Genomic DNA, 24,339 nt, shown 5'->3' with positions numbered 1-24,339 from the left:
GTCATGCACTTGTAATCAAACTCTGGTACATACGGAATGTTAGAAATATCTTCTTCGGTGAAAACAAATACGAAAAACTAGGCAGTGGCATAGCTCTGGTTAAGCCTGGATATACAAGCGAAAAGCTACAGTTGTGCTTGGTTGGACGTCATGGCTGTCGCGGTTGGCGCAAAATGCACTGGGAGCACCACGATAGCGGTGCAGGCGTTCGGCCGTCCACACATGCCTGTACGAGGCGAAGGAGGAGACGCGCGTGTAGTGAATACGGTGCTGTCTTAGAAGGTTGCTATAGAGACATGTACTGTGGTGTCCATTCCTTTCGAGTGTACGCCAGAATATGAGAGACAGGCGTTTCCTTTCCTTAAAACCAATTTTCATATCATTTCATTTTCCTTAAGGCCCTTACCGCGCGGTTTGGGTATCCACCGAGATATGAGAGAGACAGGCGTCGTTTCCTTTCCTTGAAACCAATTTTCTTTTCATTTTCCTTTCTTTACGGCGCGGTTCGGGTTTCCACCGAGATAGTTTTTCCTGGCGCACTGTTTGTCTTTTATGTATTTTTATTTGTGCCGTGTGTGACGCCACTCGGTTTCCCGCATGCGCAGCTGATGCAAATCTTGGCTCCGACGGCTCACCCGAAGAGTGGCTGTGGTGCGGGTAGAGAAGCTTTTCGCTTCAAATCGAGTTGCCTTTAGGACAGTCAGCATCGGAGTAGGGGGTGTTAACATCATGCATTGAAATTTCAGTACTGATGCTGTTCTCACGTATTGTCGTCCAGAACTTGCTTTATTTTATTTTATTAAGGCGAAAGCCTTTAATGTCTCATCGTTGTAAGCAGCAGTTGTCCACAGAGAATGTCACGCTTTTCAGTTGGTCGAAACAGTCGTGACGTCACAGTGCGCCAATTTCAAACGGAGCCAATTGTACTTTGGCTAGTAACCATGCAACCAATTGACGGGACCATATAGTGATGCTCCAAGTAAGTGGGACTGAGCTTAGTTAATTGCTTAATTACCCAATTAGCCTAATTAACTTCTCTAGTCAGGCCATATAAATAAATAAAACCTAGTAAGAAATTGGTCGAGCTCGGGAATCGAACCCCGGTCTTCGGAGTGCGAGACGAGCATGCTATCCAAACCGCCATGCCAGCTCGATGGTTTGGAATGAACAAAGGCACGTCTAGTGAATACGGTGTCTTCGCTCACTGCCATCCTCCTCCCTTCCCTTCCGGCTAGGTTTAGGTGTCCACCGAGATATGAGAGAGAAATACATTTCCTTTCCACAAAAACCAATTTACCGACGAGCGAGGCGTAGAACCGAATGGGCGATGGCGTTCTATGGACTCCCTGGCAGCGTTGCAAGACGCTCTCGCGTTCCACTCTTAGAGGCGAAGCTTAACATCTTAACCGCACATCAGTGACCACACTTTAGGTCAAAAAAGTGCACCCCCCCCCCCCTGAATTTTGACGGGTGTCCACCGAGATATGTGAGACAGTTACTGCGTAATTTTCTTTGCTCAAATACAATTTTCATTTTCTTCATTACGGGCCATCTTCGTCTTTCTTCTTTCACTCCCACTTCCTCCCTTCCTCTACAGTGCGGTTCAGGTGTCCACCGAGGTGACAGAGATTTACTGCGCCATTTCCTTTCCTCAAAAACCGTTGCGTTGAAAGGTGGTGGTGGTGTAAACTTTATTGGCCATGACAAATTACAGGTGGGGGCCAGAGCCCCCCTCATGGCCTGCGGGAGTGGCCCAAACAGTGGGTTCCTCCCTTACAAATGGTGTGCCAGACCCTGGAGGGCCAGCCTGTTAGAGGCACTGGTGATGGCGAGTCGTTGGTCTTGGAGTGCTGAACTGGACATCAGCTGTTCCCAGTAAGTGAGTGCCGCCTCTGGGGGAGGGGGGTGCGGATAAGTGGAACACGTGAGCAGAACATGCAGAAAGTCGCCTGGTTTGCCACATAGTCGACAGGAGGAGGAGAATAGGTCAGGGAAGCGTCCGTGCATGACTATCGGGTATGGGAGTGTGCGAGTTTGAAGCCTGCGCCAGAAAGTTGATTGCGTGGTTGATAGCGAAGGGTGAGGTGGTGCGTATATCTGTTTGTTGGAACGATAGTGTTGTAGGATGTCACTGGAATTTAACAGGCACTCCCCTTCGACGGAGGAGGCGGTGTGCTCACCCGCCCGGAGGGTAAGATCTCGGGCGAGGGCATGCGCCTCCTCGTTTCCGGGTAGTCCGGCATGTGCTGGCGCCCAGATGAGCGTTACGGCTCTGGAGGGATTCCAGCGTCGGAGTATGCTGCTGGCTTGCCGAGAGATACGACCAGTGCTATAATTTAGGATTGCTGTTTGCGAATCGGATATAATTTTGGTGGCGGCTGAAGAGGAGATGGCTAGAGCGATAGCCGCTTCCTCTGCCGTGGTTATGGATGAGGTAAGAATGGTTCCTGCCGTGATGGGGCGGCCGTCACTGCGAACAGCCACTATAGCTGCCTGTGCGCCTGATGCGTAGAGCGAGGCATCAGTATATGCTACATTGGGATCCTCTCCGTAAGCTCTGTGTAGTGCTAAGGCCCGGGCCTCTCTGCGCTTTTTATCGCGCTCCGGGTGCATGTGTTTAGGGAGGGGTGGTATCTGAACTGCAGCTCTTATGGGAGTGGGGATTGTGTCAGTGCCGGGTATAACGCCGACAGGCGATATGCGAAGAGACTGCAGCAGAGGTCGTCCTGCAGGGGTGCGTGTGAGTCTGGCTAGTTGTGCCGTTTTGGTGGCCTCACAGAGTTCCTCGAAAGTGTTATGTATTCCTAGTCGAAGAAGGCGCTCTGTGGAAGTGCATGGGGGAAGGCGTAAAGCTGTGCGCGTACTGCTCCGAATGAGGCCGTCTAGGCGTTCTCTATCTTTCGCTAAGAGGGGCAGATACGGTAGTGCGTATGTTATTCTACTGGTGATGTAAGCCTGTGTTAGTCGAAGCGTGTTTGGTTCCCGTAGGCCCCATTTTCTGTGTGCCACACGTTTGATGAGCCTAGTGGCTTGTTGTGTGTGCGTTTGTAGCGCTTGGATCGTGTCAGTGTGAGAGCCAGAAGTACTGAGAAACATTCCCAGTATGCGAACCTTTGGCACTGTGGGAATCGGTTCCTTGCCCAAAACGAGCTGAATATTCGGTGGTGTGCCAGACAATCGGTGGGGTTTGTATATGAAAAGTTGCGATTTCGTGGGGGAGCATGAGAGCCCTCTATCATGGACGTACGTGCCAATGATATTTAATGCTGTTTGTAAGCGGTGTTCTATCTCCGCGTCGCAACCTCGGCATGTCCATAGTGTAATGTCATCGGCATAGAAGCTGAAGTGTAGGTTGGGTATCGGCTTGAGTAATTTAGGTAAACCCATCATGGCTATGTTAAAGAGAGTCGGGGAGAGGACCGCTCCCTGTGGGGTACCTCGTGCTCCGATGTTGATGTCGTTTAAGGAATGCGGGCCGAATGAGAGATGGGCCGTGCGATTACTGAGGAAATCGCGAATGCAGTTGTACATGCATTGTCCAACGTCGAGGGATTGTAGGTTCGTTAGGATAGCCGCGTGGGTAACGTGATCAAAGGCCTTATTGAGGTCTACTCCTAATATGGCTTTCGTATCCTTTGTTTTGGGTCCCAGTATCTGATGTTGTAGTTGGAGGAATACATCCTGCGCTGACAATCCTGGTCTAAAACCATACATGGTGTTAGGGAGGAGCTCATTATCCTCCAAGTAGTTGCTGAGTCGCGTCTGAATGACATGCTCGAAGATCTTGCCTACACATAAAGTAAGAGATATGGGTCGGAGATTAGTATGGTGAAGCGGCTTGCCTGGCTTGGGCAGAAATACAACTTTCGCTGTTTTCCACTGAGGAGGTAGGGAACCGTTTCGCCAGCACTCGTTGAAATAGGCTGTTAAGACTTCGATAGAGGGTGTGTCCAGATTTCGTAGTGCCCCGTTCGTGATGCCATCCGGTCCCGGAGCGGAGGATGTGTTCAGTTTGTGGAGTTCTGCCCTTACCTCAGCTTCTGTAATGGGCTGGTCTAAGAGTGCGTTTGGGGCGCCTTCGTAGTCGGGGTGAGTTTGGGCAGGGAATGGTGGAAGGTAGAGGTCTTTAAGCTGTTGTAAGAGGTCCTGTGGTTGAACTGTGCTGCCATGAATGAGTTTAGTGAGGTTATGATTCTGGGTCGTTTTGGACTGCGTTGGGTCTAGAAGATGCCTAAATAGGCGCCATGTCTGAGAGAGACTCATGTTTCCATTGAGACGAGTGCATAAGGTCTCCCAATTTTGCCTCATCAGAGTGGTTGCGTGCTTTTCTATTTCTGCATTGAATCTACAAAGTCTTCTTTTAAGAGTTCGGTTCCACCGTTGTTTATGCCAGCGGCGCTCAAGGCCCGTTTTTGCCTCCCACAAACGCAAGAGGCGTGTGTCTACCGCCTCACTGGGGCAATCCGGGGGGGTAGTGCGAGTAACTGCTCGTATATCCTGTTGTAGTTTTGTGGTCCACGCCTCTATGTCCGTTATGGACGTGTGCGTTCGATTGCTTCGGCATTTTCTGAGAGATTCCCAGTTCGTGATAGTTGGGTGTTTAGGGGAGGGTTTGCCAATTTGGCTATGGAGCGTAATCTCTATAATGTAGTGATCGCTGCCTACATTTTCATTAGTGTTGCACCATTTTGCGTCAGGAATGGAGTGTGTGAATGTGAGATCTGGTGTTGTGTCCCTGCTCACACTTGTTCCCACACGAGTGGGGTGATCGGAATCAGAAGTGTGAAGCCTTCCTGCTGTGCGGACAGCCAGACTCGGCGGCCCTTTGGAGTGTTTGTAGGGTACCCCCATGCTGTGTGTGGGGCATTGAAGTCCCCTACAATTAGCAAGGGTCGCTTATGCGCAAGTTGTTTGACAAGTGAGAAAAGCCGGTCGAAGTTTGGGAGAGCCCTTTTAGGGGGGCTATAAATGTTGAGAATAAAGAGACTGTGGAATTTTGGGTTATTGGGTACAAGCTCAATGCAGATAAGGTCAATGTCGCAAACGGGGAGGCTGTGCACCAATACGGGACACGTACGTTTAACAAGAAATGCTACGTTGTGTGGTGCCTCCGATGAGGGTAAATAAGGCGTATATCCCGGCAGGGTAATGCGATTAATCGGTTCCTGTAGCGCCAAGACATCCGGGCCTGAAGCACGTTGTAGAAGTTGTTGGAGGATCCCTCTTTTTCTCCCAAAACCCCGGCAGTTCCACTGCCAGACCTTGCATAAAGGTTTATAGGGCGCCATCATGTGGCAGCGATGGGAGTGCCTGTTGCGACGGCAAGGCATCGCGCCGAACGGGTGGTGGCGTTCCGTGGACTCCCTGGCAGCGCTACAACACGCTGTCGCGTTCCACTCCTAAAGGCGAAGCTTAAGCTTAAGCTTAATTAGCAGTTAATTAGTATTCAGGCATTAATCAGTAATTAACCATTAATTAGTAATTTGTCATCACTTAGTAATTAGTGCTCAATTACATGTGACGCCACCAGTGCCACAGAAGCACTGAAAGTGGTGCGGAAAACGCTTTCGCCTCTACGCACTTTAGACAGTCAAAGTGCTCCCTGAATTTTTTACTTTATTACACATACCTCAAGGGCCCTCGGGTGAGGGCTTTACATGAGGGGTAAATTCTTAAGGGATTATTCTTAAGTAGCACAGGAAGTTCTTTTAAGAAACATTTATTTTTTTGCGCTACAAATGGCAGAGCAATAATGTTTTAGGAAGTTTTTGTATTTAAACCCATGTGCATGGTGTACATTCGTGCTTTGCGTTTTTGTACAATCTTTTTTTCTCATTTCTCATGCGTTGATGCTTTCTTGTAAACCAAGGCTTCTATCTATCATTTCATAACGCAATAAGTGGGACGTGTTTGGCTTTGAGATCTGTGAACTTGTCTCTAAAAAGAACCCAGCTATCTTCTACCGACCTGTCTTGAAAAGTGGGCATCAGGATATTAAAAGAAAATGCTTGTAGTTCGTAATTTATTCGATTGTTGTCTCCTCTTTTATAGTCGGGAATATTTTTTTTCGTGATGCCAGTGAACGGAAGTGGAATGCTAACTGTCAGTTGAAGTAAATTGTGGTCGCTCAATCTATCTAAGTAATTTATTTAACGCATTGTGTCAGGGGCTGTTGAAAAGACGAGGTCTAACGTATTGGAACCATGGGTGGTTTGGGTAACTAGCTGAAATATGTTGAATCTAAAGTCAAATTTATGAAACTTGTAGAAGCAGTACAAGGGGATGAGAGCTTTGCCCAGTCGATCTGTGGAAAATTAAAGTCTCCGAGTAGAAAAGTTACATCTGCCTGGAACAGCTCAAATGCCCAGTAAGGCTTACATGTAGTTTATCTGAAAAAGGAGTGATCGGAGTTGGGAGCGCGGTAACAGTTGCCATCAAAAGTTAGAAGGAGGAAATAATGCAGGTTGTCAAAATGATCTCAAGATGGGAATCGATATTGATACAAACGATGTGAGTGATTTTTTTCTGCCCAAGAGTACACCCCCGCATCTCTTATGAATGCGATCACGCCTGTATATATTGTCAGTGGACAACGGCGAAGACAATGCTGGGCTCGTGCACGGAGCGCGAAGAGGACGAAGCGTGGTCTGTGTGCCGTTGGCCGGCAGTGGTTCGACTGAGCTGCTGTCATCTCTCTGTGACTACTCCTTGTGTGCGTACATTTACGTAACATCTCTTGGTGGAGGTGCGGAAGGTATATGAGGTGAAGTCAGAAAGAACTTCGTAGTCCTTGATATCGGGAATTAGCCACGTTTCATTGAAAGCTAGAGTATCAGAGTCACTGTCTTCGAGAAAAGATGAGGCATGAGCGCTCTTCGATAAGGTACCTCGGATATTTGTAAATTATATTGATATCGAGGAAGATATCAGAGGTTTAGGTTTTTGTGGATGTACGCAATATTGCCACGTATGCGCTATTAATTTAACTGCACTAGAACAACAGTAGTGACATTGCAGATATATGTTGTTGAGTCCATGCGCAGTTTATCAACTGAAAACTTCTACTTCAATTTATGCTGTTTTGCGATTTCACCAGCTTTGACCTTGTTTTGCGCATTGCAAGCGAAAATCCTCACGGATTGCAAAATCTTTTTCCTTATGTTTAGACCTCGATCAAAGAATGAGTGCTTTGCCCTTGAAATAGGTCAACTTTGCAGTTAGTGGCCTCCGAATCTCAAAGTTCTATTTCCTCAGTCGGTGAACACGCTCAAACTGATGGCTGGTAGCGGTAATTTCGACCTTTTTCGAGAACAGTTTTATCATTTTCTCTTCGGACATTGCCCAGTCATCATCTGATTCATCTTCTATTCCAAAGAAAAGGTTTGAACGCCGCATCCTAGTTTCCGCATCGTCACGTCTTGACGCAATGGCTGTCAGCTGATTCGAGACGCACACTATGTAGGCTTTTTTCTCTTCATCTGTTGTGCTACATGACTCAATGACTGCTTCTATGGTCGCTACCTTAGCACTAAGTCGCCGAATTTCTCTTTCGCTTTCTGCCTGTTTTTCTTTAGCACCTTCTAACTCCTCCAGTAGAAAACACAGCAGTCTTCAAGGTTACGGCTAGCTTCAAGGGCCGCGGCAAATGCGTCCGCTTCGCCTTTCGACATGGGACTGGCTTTGGATTCAGTGTCATCAGAGAGCATTAACAAGATTTCGGACAAGACGGCAAAAACGCGAACATTAGCTTTAACATGTCTTCATGGGCAGGTGGGCACGACACCGCCAAAAGACAGCAATTGTTACTCTTAACATAAGTCATTGTTAACACTGTTATTCTTAACGCAATAAGGTTGCAGCGGCCTCTTACTCAATTGCGTTCTAATACATTGTGATGTGTTCTAATTTCCTACCTCAGCATGCGCCCCGAGTAATAGAGGCGTATGTATTTTTGTTTTGTTTGGCATACAGATATTTGCTGTAATTTCATTTCTTATGTAGGACCAGCCTGAGGCTCGCTTGTAAACGCTTAGGGCTGTTCTAATTGTTTACCCAAAAAGCGAGGTTCTTACTTCATGCAAGAAATTTGCCTGTGTGAAATGATTTTCCTGACCGCCAGCTTTTGCTCTACTTCATAGATCGAGCTATGGCGGTGGAGGGCACTGCAATTCAAGGCTTGTTTTTTATTCGCACGGTAATTTTGTCAGTGGCATTTTGCAAGTAGAGCGGTATGTCATACGTAATTGGGAGCCTCAACGAGATCACTGTTGTTAACTCATCAATCTCTTCTGAAAACTAATGAACCGTCTCTGCTGCTTCTCATGTAGCAAAGGATTTACTTGGAAGTCGCGGCTCATAATCAAAACCCAGGAAATGTGCAATATATACGCATGAGTATAAGAAAAAAAATGAAGGTCACTTAGCAACCCCAATTTTAGAAGCCGTACGTCTTACAGCGTTAGAAAGGACTAGAGAAATTGTTTAGCCGTGGTTGCAATCGCCGTGAGTGCGTAACCAGACTGCTGACGTCCCCGAAGCGCGAAAGAAAGTGAGCGCCTTTCATACAAGAACTGAGTTGGCAGTGTCTCTGCCTGTACAGTAACAATTCTGGATTTGTTTACCATCGTCGGCGTCACAGGATTCAGATAGGCAGCGGAAATGCTGCAGTACCTCGGTGGCACGCTGGCTATATCCGGTGCTTGCTCACCTCAGTTCCATGTACAGCTCATCCGGTTTAGCAGTTTTGATGTGTAACAGCTGGTCTGAGAACAGACCAGTTATGATAAAAATTGGTGCTAAAAAGTGTGTGAAAAAAAATGAACGTAGAAATGTTCAGGAAAAGTGATATACTTAGCTCGAGAAAGACAGCATAGGCGCAGCTCTCCACCTCATTATTAAGGGAAGGAATATTACTGGCTACTAATGCACAATAAAGAAAAGATTTCCAACGCGAAATCCACATCTATCTCTCACATATGCTCAGATAATTACTGGTGGATGGCCTGCGGAAAAAAAAATAAGCATAGGCAATTATAAAGCAGTAGAATCAAATACCATAACAGTATTGCAGCCGGAAGTGTGGTCAAAGTGGGCGCGCAATAGATATTTTCATGGCGGGCGGAGGGAACAGTTCAAATCAAGGAAGGAAGGAAGGAAGGGAAAACTTTATTTACAGTAATGGTTCTTCTGCGGTTTGGGGGCTTCTTCAGAGACGTCTTGGTTCTACCCCCAGGAGCCTTCTCTGTCGAAGTCGTGCGCCTCTAACCAGTGGTCGGTTGCCCTCAGTCCAGGGCTCCGCTGGCCACTGCCGTCCGTTGAGCTCGCTGTACCAGACCTTGTTGGTCTTCGCAGCGGTCGCTGGACAGCAGAGTCTCCCACTGCTCCGCACTCGGGTTTTGTATTTTGGGGACCACGTCTATGTTCTGGCAGGCCCATGTGATGTGGTATAGTGTAGGTTTTTCGTCGCACCAGGGACATTTGTTCGTGTATATCGTAGGGTGCATTTTGTTTAGTATATGTAGGTTTGGGAAAGAGCCTGTTTGTAATTGTCTCCAAGTGACAGCTTCCTCTCTGCTGAGAGATTTGTGCGGTGGGGGATATCGCATTCTTCTGCCTCTATAGTTTTGTAGTATGGCCGAGTATTCCCTGGGTGCTGGCGCGAGTTCCGCGGTCTCGTCGGAAGCTCGGAAAGTAATGTATCCTCGAGCTATCCTGTCGGCCTCTCGGTTCCCTGCAACCCCCGTGTGCCCCGGTACCCACACAATTTTGTGTAGGATCTTGTCGTTTTGTTCTTCCCGGTTTTTAATTCTGTCACTCGCTGCGAGGAGTATACGGAGCGCGTGACGACCTATCCTGCCATTCATGTAATTTCGGCAGGCTGTTTGAGAGTCCGTAAGTAAGGGAAAAAAATCTCTGCCTCTCCCGTAACCGAGAGTAGAGTAAGCATGAAATGTTTACGGGCCTAATGTCATCTCGGTGGACACCCGAACCGCACCGTACAGGAAGGGAGGAACGCCACCACCCGTTCAGCGCGATGCCTTGTCATTTGAACGCAAGGTTTTTTGAGGAAAGGAAATGGCGCAGTAATTCTCTGCCATCTCGGTGGACACCCGAACCACACCGTAATGGAAGGGAGGAACGCCACCACCCGTTCGGCGCGATGTCTTGCCCTTTGAACGCAGCGCTTCTCCCCCGGGCCCCTGTGCGCCTGCGCGGCTTTGCTTCGATGCGCGAAGCCCCTAAGAGATCACGTATGACAACGAAGTGTATCGTGGCATTTATGTGCTTTTTGCACGCGTTATTAGAAATCGGAAATTATAATTCCGTGCATTATCAAACGCACAGCGACTGATATGTTGATAAACATTGAGAAGGCACTGACAGCAGTTATTTTTTGTGACTCCTTTGGAGACCAACCAGCGCTTGCATGCCGGTCGCGTAGGAGGGCTTACAGAGTCTCGTTAAATCTCGCTAAGTCTCGTACGGTGCCCGGATGTTCTCGTTTCAGAGCCCGGATGACTGGAATTCAGTGCCCGGATGACTGGATTTCATTGCCCGGATGACTGGATTTCAGTGCCCGGATGATGGCTCTCGGTCTCGGCGTGACGTCACCACACTGCCGACAACGGGGGCTAAAAGCATTTCATGCTTAAAAACAGTCATGTCCGCCACCAGTAAAGTCGTCGCTGGCGCGCAGCAATCCCTCTTCATCTCTGTTTCTTAGAGTCGCTACACTACATCCGTTTCGAAAGAAGCATCGTCCCGATGCAAACTGACAAAAAAAAGAACACATGTCGCAAGCGCACACACGGCCCCGGCGCGTCTAGCTGGCCAATGTAAAATGCAAAAGTATTTGCCGGGCTAGTTGGTTCATTTCTGAAATAAAGATTTAACATAAAGATTTAAAAATAAAGATTTGCAAAGAAGTTTGACGTCAATGTAGTCTTTTCAGCCCCGTGCAAACTGTCAAAGGTGTGTGCAAAGATGCAAGAAAAGGAAAAGAAGAGCCAATAACCATGAAAACAAGTATACGGATTGTGTTCCAGGGGTGGTTTACAGCATTCCGCTGAGTTGTGGTAAAGTATACATTGGAAAGACTGGAAGATGTTTTAATGAAAGAGCGCAAGAGCACTGGCGGAACGTGAACAACAAAACAGGTCGATTCCTGGCTGATCACTTCAAGAAATGCGAGAAGAAAGACTGCGCACAGTGTTTTGAAAGGACAAGGTTTTTGGCAAGGACAAAATATAAATGGGAAAGATTAGTTCTAGAAGCCTTTTACATAGGGACATCAGACACATGCCTCAGCAAGGCGTCTATTTCCCTGACCTCGGAAGAATTATCATTTTTGAATGGTTTCGTGTAGGTTGCCCTGTTTACAACTCTTTAGTCACCTTCTGTGAGGCTTGACAGGAAGAAACTTTGAGAAAAACTTCCGGTTTGAATCGGTTTTTTTTAGGATTTTTTTTCTTCATGTATAGATAACGCTCTTTCGTTTCGTTCTGTCTTAGAGGTTTTTAAACATTTTAAACGTTTTAAACGCAATGAGCCATTGCCGATACTATTTCCACATTCCGGGCTGTGGCTGTCACTCTTGTGCTTGCAGCGTCCTGGGGCGCGATTACGAGTTTTTGTCTCAATTTTGAGACACTGACGTCAAAATGACGACACCGCGAGTTGTTGACTGCGGAATCAACCAATTAGCAGCGAGGTTGTGGTGTCTAATAGTAGGGTTCCACCCAGGAAGCATTTAGTTGCGCAATAAGGGACCGTATGCTAAAGTTTTTCTGTAAACACGCCGTTAATAATTTGAAGAATGTTTTATTTCGCTAACAAACTATGTTTCAAACTCAACGACATGAAGCAAAAGAAGAAGCGTCCTCAATTTTGCAATTAAGTTTGCTCTTCAGTCACTTTTGCTGCCGCAAGGGTGCGCTGACGCTGGAAAAGCGTCGGTAGCGGCGGCTAGGCGGCGTGAGCTGCCGCCTGATTCAACCGATTCAGCCTTATCCCTCCACGCACATATTCAGCCATCGTAAACATGGCAGCCAGAAAAAAAATCAGCTGATTCGACGGCTGTCCTCTTTTTTCACACATTACGCAGAATCAAAGTACTGCACAGACGTCTTAAGTGCGCGGAAAAATCTGTTTAAAGGTAGAGATTGCTACGAGTCTGCCGAGAACAATTTGGAAGGAGCGCTTGGCTCGAAAACCGGCGAAGGCAGCTTCAAGGCAAGTTCACACTGGCGAGTTGCAATCGTCGCGCTAGTATTCTAGGCGACCGATTTCGGTCAATTAGTTACGGTTTGCGAAGCACATGTAAAGCGGGGAGGGAGCGTAATAAATCGATTTAAGCCTGTCGCGCGACCTCCGCGACTCGCCAGTGTGAACTCACCTTGCTGCTATCGATGGCAAATGTGCTCCAAGGGCGATGCGTGATTATATTTATTTTTGTTCAGAAAATACCCGGCGACCATGAATAATCACACTGCAGCAACTGCCGACATACGGAAGCAGACCGGTGCAGCTGATGGGAGCTTGCAATCTCACTGCGGGAATTAAGAGCCGGCACGCCCGGTCACTGCGGCAACAATCACTCTTCCGCCTCGTAACCAACTCATGCCACCCGCTTCGGGTTAAGCACTTGATATTCGTGTTGGTGGTGCCGTTCCGTTCGGATGATGCTCGGATGACGCCGCCGGGGATACTGCGGTGGCGAAAGTTTATGCGAAGGAAGTCCACCTTCGCCGCCGCCTTGTCTTGAGGGGTCTCGCCGGAAAGCGCGCACCTTCTGCGACTTAACTTTGACAGTGGTCTCCGCAACCCACCGCAAACACTTGCACAGTCGGTTGGGCTACGCCGACGTTTACTTCATTTCCTACGGTGTCTTGAAACCCACCGGCGGCGAAGGCGCGCACAGGCACTTGCCGCTCCACTGACCGCGCACTCACCCGCACACCTCCAAGTTCAACGCCGAGTTCGTCGCACAGCCATTATGCTCCTTCCTATGTCAAAACGTCGAAACAACTCGTCCGGCACGTCAAAACCGTCTTCATGCACCCTCTTACACCGCTGCTCGCGCGGCCACCGGCCATGTAAACAACCGCCATTTTCTGTCTCGAGCGGTTTGAGACCACTCGTTCCAGTCGCAAGAAATCGTCTCAATCGGCTCGCATAATTAGGTGAGCAACGTCAACACTTTTGGCACACTTATGACGTCGGCCGGTGACGCAAAAAACCAATATGGCCGCTGGTCACGACCGACCAATAGGAATGGGGCAAATGAGACACTTTTTGAGACACTTTCCGATTGAGACGATTTTGAGCGACTCGTAATCGCGCCCCTGGTATCTTTTAAGGAATTTCTTTGGCGCCGTCTGCGCGCTGCCAGCTGAGATGAGGACTAGGTAGTGGTCACTTTCACGTGTTTCGAAGTCGGTGTACCAACCAAAGTCGCGAGAAAAACTGGTTACAAAAGTCACGTCGATGCTACTGGCAGTCGTCAGGCCACAGAGGTAAGTTATACTGTCATAATTTAGCGGCTCAATTGAATGCGTGGAGGAAAGTTGTGCAAGCTTGTATGCGAGCTGCATGTATGTGCGAGTGCATGTATGGGAGCTGCCCCATATTTCATTGTGAGCCTTGAAGTTTTCACAAATGATGTGCAGAAAGGGTGTCCTTGCTCTCAAATTTTCTAGCCTCGGAGTGTCGAATGGTCTGCCCGGCTGAAAGTACACTCCAATGAGAGTGTACTCTTGTCTGGATGTTACTTTTATGCTAGCGCGTTTAGGTTGGCTCTAGAGGTGATTCTTTGCGCGAAAGGGGACCAGCACAAACTTTGCAGCTCAAGGGCCACTACAATGTCTCGATATGTGACCATGCCTCTGGCACTTGTAACATCGTGTTTCTGTTGAGACGTATTCAGTTACAGGGTAACTACAGAGCCGAAGCGTAACTTGTTTGGACAGTCGTGCATCTTAAGCGAATTGCAAAAAAACAGCGATGACGAACCTTTTGCCCTTTCCACCGTCCTCCGGAGTGTAAGTGGTTAGTCTTCTCCCTGAGAGGACACCTTAGTGACGTGGATACTTTTGAAGATATTCATTGCAGCAGGCGACAGGTGCATTTTGAATTTTGCTATAACTAGCCGTGTAAGCGCATGAGGCACTGGCCTCTACAGCCACTTGAGCCAGCTTAGTTACTATGATCAGGCAGCCAGCAGCCGGCAGTGTCGGTACTGTAACCATTAAGCTCCGATCCTTGTCAAAGCGATAACCGAGTACTTTTGCTTTAGCCGACAGTACAACCTCCGAAGCAACGATATTAGGGTTGGCTTTCCGTAGGCCTCCTCCCACCTCAGTGAGCCTGAAGACTAGAAGAACATAAGCACCTCTTTTTTCCTTCTAGAACACAACCGCGGAGGATGCCTGGTCGATGTCCTCTGCATGGCCAGCCAAAGGTTCGTCGCTGGCTTATTCGTTGTGCAGTCTCTTGATCGCAGGGCCCTAGTCCATAGCCGTGACTACAGGGGCCGCTAGCCTAGCCGTTGCTGCTGCTTCCATCAGTGCAGCATGGAGGCCGCTTGACGTGTCTTCGTGGGTTGTTGTAAGCGTTGGTCTGTAGCTTTCGGAGGAGCAGTTCCTCCCCTTTGTCCAGTGTCTTAGCAGGCGGAGGGTATACCCGACGAGATAATCTTAAGTGCTGAAGTATGTCGTTGTAAGTTAGTAGGGGGGTAGGAGGGTCCACGGCATCCGCAATGGGTGCCCGGGGGAGAAATGCTCGGGCTGAGGCATGTGCGCTCTCGTTCCCTGGGATGCCCTGGTGACCTGGTACCCATATTAAGTGTTTGTGTGGGTTGATAGCCACGGGTGTAGCTGTCTTGCAGGATTTTAGCTGCTAGTGGTGCGATCCTGCCCGTGAGGTAATTGAGATACGCTGTTTGTGAATGTGTAAGAATATATTCCGAGCTAGTGTGTTGGAGCTAAACCAATCGCCACTTCTTCCGCAGCCAGTATGTCCAGGCTAGCCAGTACTAGTTCGTCCATTGTTTTGTTTTGGTGCACTACCGCGACGGCGGTGGCTTGAAGGTGCTGCAGCTCCTCGCGGACCACGGAACGGATGAGTTCGCGAAGGGAGTCAGGATTCGTCCTGGGATCATGGTCGAACCGGTCCAACGTTGATAGGGTCGACGTTTGGCGCAGTTCCCGGTCGTACTGATGGGATCTTTGCCGCAGCAATTTCTCCATGTGCACGGCGTCGGCCAGAAACTCCGCGACGGTGTTGGGCGGGTTCCGCACGAGGCCGGAAAAGAGCTGGTCTTTTACGCCGCGCATCAGGTGCCGCAGCTTTTTTTCTTCAGGCATGGCCGGATCGGCGCGATCGCAAAGACGTTTCACATCCTCGACATACATGGCAACACCCTCATTGGGAAGCTGAATTCGAGAGGACAGTGCACGCTCTGCGCTCTCCCGGCGGTCGCTGTTGGCGTACGTACTCAGGAGCTGACGTCGGAAGTCCGGCCACGTAGAGAAAGTAGTCTCATGGTTTTCGAACCACGTTCGTGCAGAGTCTTCAAGGCTGAAGTAAACGTTACGCAGCTTTGTAGCGTCGTCCCAGCAGTTAAAGGTCGCGACCCGTTCGTATTGAGCCAACCAGTCTTCGGCATCTTCAAACAGGTCGCCGTGAAAGGGCTTAGGCGTGCGTGGAGTCTGAAGGGTGAGATAGGTGGGGCTGGCTGCAGGGACAGTCGTAGGCAGGGCGGGCAGTGGCGTCGCCATGAGTGGAGTGGTAGTTGAAGGCGCGTTGACAATAGGAAGGGCCTCGGGGGACAGGCCGCGGATCCTCCGGCTGGCACGATGGACAGGGGTGGTCACAAGAGGCGGACGCGTCGAGTCGTCCTCAGGAGTAGGGAGCATCGGCCGCACCTCCACCAGTGTCACGACCAGAGGAGCCGTGAAGGTAGACGTCGGGAAGAACCCAAGACCGGGAGCCTATATTAAGCAAACAAGTTAAGGGGAATGACGGGCTCGTTATAAATATGAGAGAGGCCAACAGGCACAGAAACCAAGAGAAACAGGGTTTTTTTAATTACTTTATTTATTTTGTGGTGTTGATTAATTTAGAACATTACTGAACGTGTTATCGCTTAAAGCTAATTAGAAAAGCAGAAGAAAAAACCACATGCCGGCGGTGGGATCCGAACCCATTACGTCCGAATTACGCGTCCGGTGCTCTACCTATGAGCTACGGCGACGGCTGTCAAATCTTCTGCTTTCGGGGGTATTTATGTTTACAAATAACCTAACCTTGAGAGAGTTCATCAGTGCCACCCACGTTCGTAAGCGACGGGCGTAGTACGTCCTGAATAACCGCTGGTGTGACGTGGAACGTCATCGAAAGGCGAGGGTAGAAGCTGTGCGAGAACCCTCTTATGCTTCCTATGGCGTCAAGGCTGCCAGAACCGAGGCCCTCACTAAGAAATTAAGCAAACAAATGAAGGAGTATGAGGGGCTCGTTATAAATATGAGAGAAGTCAGCAGCTACAGAAACCAAGGGACACATGGGATTTTTTAATTACTTCATTTATTTTGTGGTGCTTGCAATTTAAATGAAAGTTTAGTCTTTTAAAGATCGGCTGTAGGCCTAAAGGGATGTCCAGTAATTCGCCGAAAAAAAAAGGTGTGGAGCTGCTCAGTGAGAGCACGAGGAATTTCTTTGGCTACGGCTGAAAGAGGCGAGAGGACGCAGACATGCGGATTCTTCGCGAATACTGATTTGCAGGACGCCTTCCATCCGCAAAGTACGCCCGGCGAAAGGTGGCGCGCATGTAAATCACCTGTAAGGCTTTCCTAATTAAACACCTACCTTTTTTCCTCTTGTAGGCGCAGCGTCCAGAAAGCATACAACTGCAAAGCATTTCAAGGCGTTTAGAAGATACACATAGCTTGAATGTTATTCCTGTGTCTCCGGCTTTTTTCATTGCAATAGCACGGTTGTTCGGGCCAATCTGTGTCGGCGTCTTTAACTTTGCCTGCTCATTTCTACCTTTCTCGGTTAACAAAAATTCCCATTGTTTGCCCTTGTGCCGATGTAGTTGTGTACACGCTGCGTCGCGCTGCGATGGAAGATCATACCGCAACGCCTGCCTTCCGGTCACCCGTGTGTTTTACTTGGCACTCAATAAAAAAAGGCTTTTTTAGGCTTACAGGTGCTGCATGAATTCGAGTGCCCTTTCTTGGGCCGGTAGACACATTGGCAAGGCAGCGCGTACGCAGGCGCACACACCCACAAAGTCTCCTCTCGGCCTGCAGGGCAGTGCTACATGCAGCTATCGGTGAGTTGCGACACCACGGGTTCCTGAGCATCAGCACGGACATCTCCACAGGGGAATAATGGTGGTCGAGCCGATGCCGAGTGTTTGGACTTTTAAGGCCCCTCGGCGGAGGCAACACACCACTTTGGCCCCCGCTTAGACGGCCCCTCCGGCCAGACCCGACCGGGGAAAATCGGCATTCGCCTTGTCCTGTTCTGCTCTCCATCTTTCACTTTCCTATGTCTTTCTCACAACTGTCCTGTCTCCTATTCTCTTCTTGGTTTTTCCTTTTTTTTCCTGGCGGCTAGGGTTGACCTTGTGTGGCCAACTACCCTGAGGACCGTCATATTTCGTTATAGTTGGGTTGCACAACTGGCGTGGGCAGGTCTTGCTTGCAAGCTCTTGTCCCGTCCCCTCGTTGGGCTCCATGGTTGGTGGCTGGCACCACGGTCGAAACATACACATTTTTGTGGATTCTCTTACTTCAAGTAGTGATCGCACTCCGAAAAGAGTGCTGACCGAAGACGTTACAGCCCAGCGCTTCCGAAAAACGAGGCAAACATTTCGAAAATACCACGTCATCTACAGTGAAACTGAACAATCTGCCCGAAAAATGTCCCGATACATGGTGTTGAAATGCCATGCCGATGCCTTGGGCACGGGCTACAAGTTGACGAAAATCTCTAGCAGTGACCTGTTTCTAGGAATTAAAGACAAAAACCAGCACTCCAAACTCTTCAGCATAGTTCAATAGGGGTCATTCCTGTTACAATAACAGTGCAGCGAAGCTTAAACACCCTCCGTGGTATGATATGCGAATTTTACTTTCTCGAACTCACTGAAGATGGAATGCTTGAGGGTCTCAAACACCAAAATGTCCCAAATGTTCTCCGCATCTGAATTAGGAAAGAAAATAAATAAAGAGCAACCAAGCATCTCGTCCTCACCTTAAACTCCAACCCACTTCCTGAATACATTCATTCAATCAATCAATCAATCAATCAATCAATCAATCAATCAATCAATCAATCAATCAATAAATCAATCATTTTTTATTCAAGACAATAATACATAACTATTGTCTTGGGGGACGTGACAAAAGGCGGAAAAGTGCCTGACGAGGTCACGCCACCCTGTGGCAAGCAGCGGTTTGCCACTCATACAGAGTTTCAACAGAGTTTACATGCAGAGAAATGTCTTAGATGAAACTGTATCCCCCAACCACCTTATTATGTTTTTTTTTACAGTGCAATAATATGTACAGGAACGGAGTACAAGAATAAGTGCAGCAAATTCTACTAGCAATACATGTTAACAAAACACTTACAAACATAAAATACATGTAAAATATCGAACTTGAAGCACATGAAACATAAAATTGAAAACAAGAAGAAAAACATGAAAACATAACACACTAGTCTTCCTTTAAGTAGGTTACTTGAAAATGAAAATCCGACACTATGTCCGAAACCCCAGAAGATGTTTTAACTGCCAGCGATATGGTCATGGGTCGCAGAGCTGCCGTGGTCAAAAAAGCGGCGTGATATTACCCTCACATTAACATGTTTCTGAAAACTGCGAAGGAGCAGCGCTGTGCTGTCGAAATTGTGAAGGCGATCACCCCGCCTACTCAAGGTACTGCCCAAGATGAGAGACTGAAAAAGAAAATTACTCTCAAAACAAAAGAAAACATTTCATTCAAAGAAGCTCGTAATAGACTGCCACATAATATCAACACATTCTCTTCCACTGCAGCACCAAATTTTGCTGCAGTGGTGCGTAAGGGCGGCACACCACACCGTCTACGCACAATGCCCAGGCAATGCCTGAGGCAGAGCCTCCCCGTCCTCGGCAGGCGCAGCCAAGGCTTCCCTGGCAACTCTCAAAAAGGGCCCGCCGGCCCCTCAGTCGGCTGCCCGCAAGGCTTCCCCCAGTCGGGAGAGGCCTGCGAACCGCACACCCGTGGGATCTCCACGGGCATCCACAGCCTCTAGTGAGACGATGAACACAGCCCAGAACTCGCCTTCGCTGCAGCGGCGGCGCAGCTCCCTTGAGCGAAAAAGACCCAAGTATACTTCAGAACCGGTATCGTAAGTTAACTACATTCCCAAAAACTGTCTAGCATGGCGTTGGACGGACAGAAAACAATAGGGGTCCCACAGGACATGCCTTTTGCGCATTTATCGTGCTCTTGTACGATCCTGCCGATCCTTGTACGGGTGCATCGTTTATGGGTCTGTGAGACCATCATACTTAAAACAGCTGGACCCCGTGCATAACTTTTGTTTAAGCCTTTCAACTGGAGCATACAGAACATCCCCATTAACAGTGTCTATGTCGAAACCAATGAACCTTTCCTTTCAGACAGAACCATGCTGACATCCGCATACGTCCTAAAAACCTGTTCACTACCAAAACATCTCTGCTAGGCCCTAATTACAAAATGTCAATTCGAACAACTGTTTAACAAGAAAGCCCAATCAATCAGACCGCTCCTCCTTCGCTTTGAAGAAAAATGCGAAGAATTAGGTACACTGAACACACTGCGTAGTATTGCCCCGAGAGCACACCTACTGCCACCGTGGTACAGCTTTCCTTCAGTATGTGATTTTATGTTGACGCACATGCACAAAACGAAAACTCCTCATGAATATATATTGCAGGGGATTTTTGACAGTGAACGAAAAGTGCAAGAATCAGACAGATTTTTACAAAGATGGCACGAAAACCGCACATTACGTTGGGAGTGCAATAATACAAGGGAAAGGGAAAAAAAGGCTACTTGAGTGCGCATTCGTTTACAGGGTGGAAAGTTACGCCATTGCTGTCGCGGTTAAAGAAATAATCAAGAAAAACATAAAAAATATGTCATCTATACTGACTTACTCTGCGTAATTAGAGCACTAAACTCCACATTTGCAGTTCAACCTATAATATGAGACATAATACATTTCATAATGCAAGCTTAAACACAAAGACGTATAATAAAAATCTGCTGGGTCCCTGGACATGTAGGAATCAGGGCGAACGAGAGCGCTGATTTATCTGCCGCATGTGCCCGTAATGTACGAATTAAACAAGTAGATGTGCCTCATAAAGACTGCATGAAACTTTTACAAAATAAACTGAGAGTAAAACGGCAGGCTTCATGGGACAATGAAGTTAATAAACTACTTTCAGTAAAGCCTGTCCTTGGTGAATGGAAGACCTGTCTGGACCAGGAATGTTTTATGGAAGTAACTTTGTCGTCTGTGCATTGGACACACACACCTTAAACACAGCTTCCTGACAAAACAAGAGAAACCAGTCTGTGAAAAATGTGGAGCTCAACATAGAATAAATCACAATATATTCCCATGCTTCAAACTTGAAAAAATGACGGAAATGTACTTCACTCAATTTTACAATGAACGCATTTCGTTTCACTCAACACTTTTCTTAAGCGACAGTGCAATTGTTGACATATCTTGTGTTTTTAGCTTTTTAAGAGATGTTTTCTCGAGACACTATAAATAATGATACACAGCTTTGCTTACGTTTATACACGTTAGCCGCCTTCTCATTCTCGAGAAGAAGGCTAAGGTTTTTACTTGATTGGTTGGGATTCTCGGGATCCTAGCGCAGCCAAAGGAAGGCCGCTGAGGTGAGTCGACCTTCCTCAAAAGCTTTAATACTACCATTTCTAAAATTTCTGTCGCAGCATTATAGTGTAGCAGGAACTAACTTTTTAGGCTCTTTACACCACCGATGTTTGTCGCTTTCTAGTAAAATTCTGCACAAATAAGTTTTCGCACACCTTGAGATTGGCGCAGATAGGCTTAGATGCTTATGCGCCACTAAACCCAACACAAAACAACAAAACACAATCTGTTCTCGAAAGTCATGATGAGGAAGGAGATTATAGATATGCAGCTTAGTGGCCGCCTTGGCTAGTGCACGTCATGCCCTTAAAATGGCAGTTCTTCAAAACGAAGACTGGTAACAAAAGCTCAGAAATAGAAGTGAGGTAGCGCCCGTCTAAAAGAGCAGCTCTCGATCAAGAGCATTAAGACAAAATCCTTTCCAGGGAACAAATCAAGGCGAAGTAGTAAAACAGAATATGGGGCGCTCCTTTCCGCCGAAAGGCACAATTTCCTGTTCTCGTAAACGCAGTGCAAACAATGGCCGGCAAAATTCAGTTAAGAAAACCTCTGTTCAGGTGTCTGGTAACCCAAGATTAACTTCTTCTTTTATTCATATAGCTGGGGGGCTGTTTCAAGAAACTGTTCTCATGTCTTAGCTTGAAATCATCATTTAAATCATTAAAGCCTTGGTTCTTTGCAATTCATCATCATCATTCATCATTTATTTACCCTTAAGGGCCCTTGGCTTAGGGCATTACATAAGGGGGGGGGGAAAGGTCGTTTCATAATCAGTGGTCAGTGAAATCAACAAGAAATACAAAGTACAAGGTAGATGGTGAACATTAACATTATCAAAATATTAACATGAGAAAGACACAGCAGCTCAAGAACAACTTGAGATAAGAAGGAAAAAAAACAAAAAAACAAAAAAAAACACATGCACACACTCAAAAACACGACAAAATAACTCAGCCCTTGAAATGTGATGATAATAACTGCCTGAATTTAATGGGTTCTGTTTCAATTCAAAGTTATCTATTTACTTTCTCTGTTCTCTGTTCACGGTTGACGCAACCTGGACATCTTTAGTATCTATCTTTGATAATAGCATAATGAACGCCACAAGGCAATCAGAAGCATGCTCTTGAAAGGCAAACAGCTAGGGAGCCATGACGCAACGTTCCGCCAAATGATAGGAGGCTATGGGGCAACAAATTATGAGTTTAGTAGTTCGCGAAGATATGCTGACACCGACATGACTCGCAAGCATGATTTGTGTGCTCTCTTCTAGACATGCATTGCAGCAGAAATGGAGTCCCAGGCGAAAGGCATGCGACGAAATTGTGGGTATGGCTTCGAACGGAATAGGCATCAGGGCACAACGCCGAAGCAAATGCGCCGTGAAGTGCTGGGACAATGTCCCTGGAGACCGGAGGAAAAAAAATGCGAAGCTTTTTAAAGTTTGGAGCTACTAGGCACTTGTTTTGTTTCTCAAGCTATCTGCATGTAGGCTCTCCGCATAAAATGCGTCGCTTCTTATGGGTTCTGCTTTTGTGTCATTGAAGGAACAGCGTTCGGGAACTTCGTGTGAGGATTTAACCCAATGTAAAGTAAGCGATATAGGTAACGTGTACTATGCAAGCAGCTCCATACTTCAAAACTTATGCGCTGACCAGCTGTTGCAAGGCTGCTTGTGCCAAAGCCTTTCGTGAGCCGTCTGTTGTATGCTTTGCGCATACGGGCTCGTGTGCGAACGAATGCTGCCGACTGCCGTTTACCTCATTTACGAACTTGTCGCATCTATAAGTAAACTGGTAGCAACGCTGCTACTTACAGCGTTTAAGCAGCACATTCCGACCATCGGGATATTTGCTACACGTTTGCATGCAACGCATGTAAACTACGCACACTTTTACGAGAGCGCAGCGCGTTTCCACAATTATATAATGGGAATTCGTGTACAGATTCGCGGAAAACCGCATTCCATGTGGTTTTGATCGCGTTTACACTCTAGTAATATTCGCGATGTAGTGCACTCACTTCAGCCGTCTACAAAGCATTTTGTGCCTCTCACTGTGTTAGCTTTCAGTAGAAACTCTAGGGCGTGTACGTTTGGCTGCAAAAAGACATAATAGAACACCAAAGACGATATCCCTGTGCCCATTAAATGGTAATATGGTTCACAATTTCATCCGGAATCGCATAATGACAGCGTGTTCAAAGTGCGCCATCACTAACGTGCTTTGATATGCTCTGGCGGATCCATTTTTCCCAAGCACTGCTTCCAATTGAAGCGGAGCACGAGACAAGGGTGAAGCCTGTTGCCACTGGACAATCGGTGGGTACCCTGCGGCACAGGGGTTCGAGCCCCGTTTCTTAAGTAGCGAAGGAGCACTCTAAAACGGCAAGACACACGCTAAGGTACCGAGCACATTCGATGAAAGATTCAGGAGACAGAAGTCAGACGTGTTGTACACTGGTTTCGTGCGGCACTTTCCGAGACGAAGGGCTCACATGCCCATGTTCTCTTTGACACCTGCTTCTCTGTGGTCTGCGCGTGCGCATATTTTTATTGGACCGCGCGTGCGCATGTATAAATAGAGCTGCGCGTGGGCATGTGTAAACGGGTCTGCGCGAGGCCATGTAAAAATTTACCTGCACGTGCGCATGTGTTCAAGAAGTTGCTCGTGTGCATGTGATAGTGGAGTAGCGCCTCAACATGTGAAAACAGAGCTGCGTGGGGTCATGTGAAAACGAACCTGCACGTGCTCATGTGTTCAAAGAGTTGTGCGTGTGCATGTGATACTGGAGCAGCCAGTCAGCATGTGAAAACGGAGCTGCATGTGGCATGTGAAAACCGATGTGCACGTGCACATGTGTTCAATGAGTTGTGCGTGCGCATGTGATAACAGAGCAGCGCGTCAGCATGTGAAAACGGAGCTGCACGTGGATATGCGAAAACGGATGTGCACGCGCACATGTGTTCAATGAGTTGCGCGCGCGCATGTGATAACGGAGCAGTGCGTCAGCATGTAAAGGCGGAGCTACACGTACACTTGTGTTGAGAATCGCGCGTGTGCATGCGATACCAGAGCAGTGCGTCAGCATGTGAAAACGGAGCTGCACGTACATATGTGTTCAAAGAATTGCCCATGTGGATGTGATACTGGAGCAGCGCGTCAGTATGTGAAAACGGAGCTGCACGTACACATGTGTTCAAAGAGTAGCGCGTGCGCATGTGATAACGAGCAACGCGTCTGCATGTGAAAACATAGCTGCACGCACACGTGTGTTCAAAAAGTTGCGCATGTGCATGTGATAATGAAGCAGCGCGTCAGCATGTGAAAACGGAGCTGCACGTGGCGTTGTGAAAACCGATGTGCACGTGCACATGTGTTCGAAGTG

The sequence above is a fragment of the Amblyomma mixtum genome, chromosome 1, assembly GCF_055824585.1.
Source record: "Amblyomma mixtum isolate Tamu chromosome 1, ASM5582458v1, whole genome shotgun sequence".
NCBI lineage: Eukaryota > Metazoa > Arthropoda > Arachnida > Ixodida > Ixodidae > Amblyomma > Amblyomma mixtum.
The sequence above is the reverse complement of the archived record's forward strand: the minus strand, read 5'-3'. Positions refer to the sequence as shown.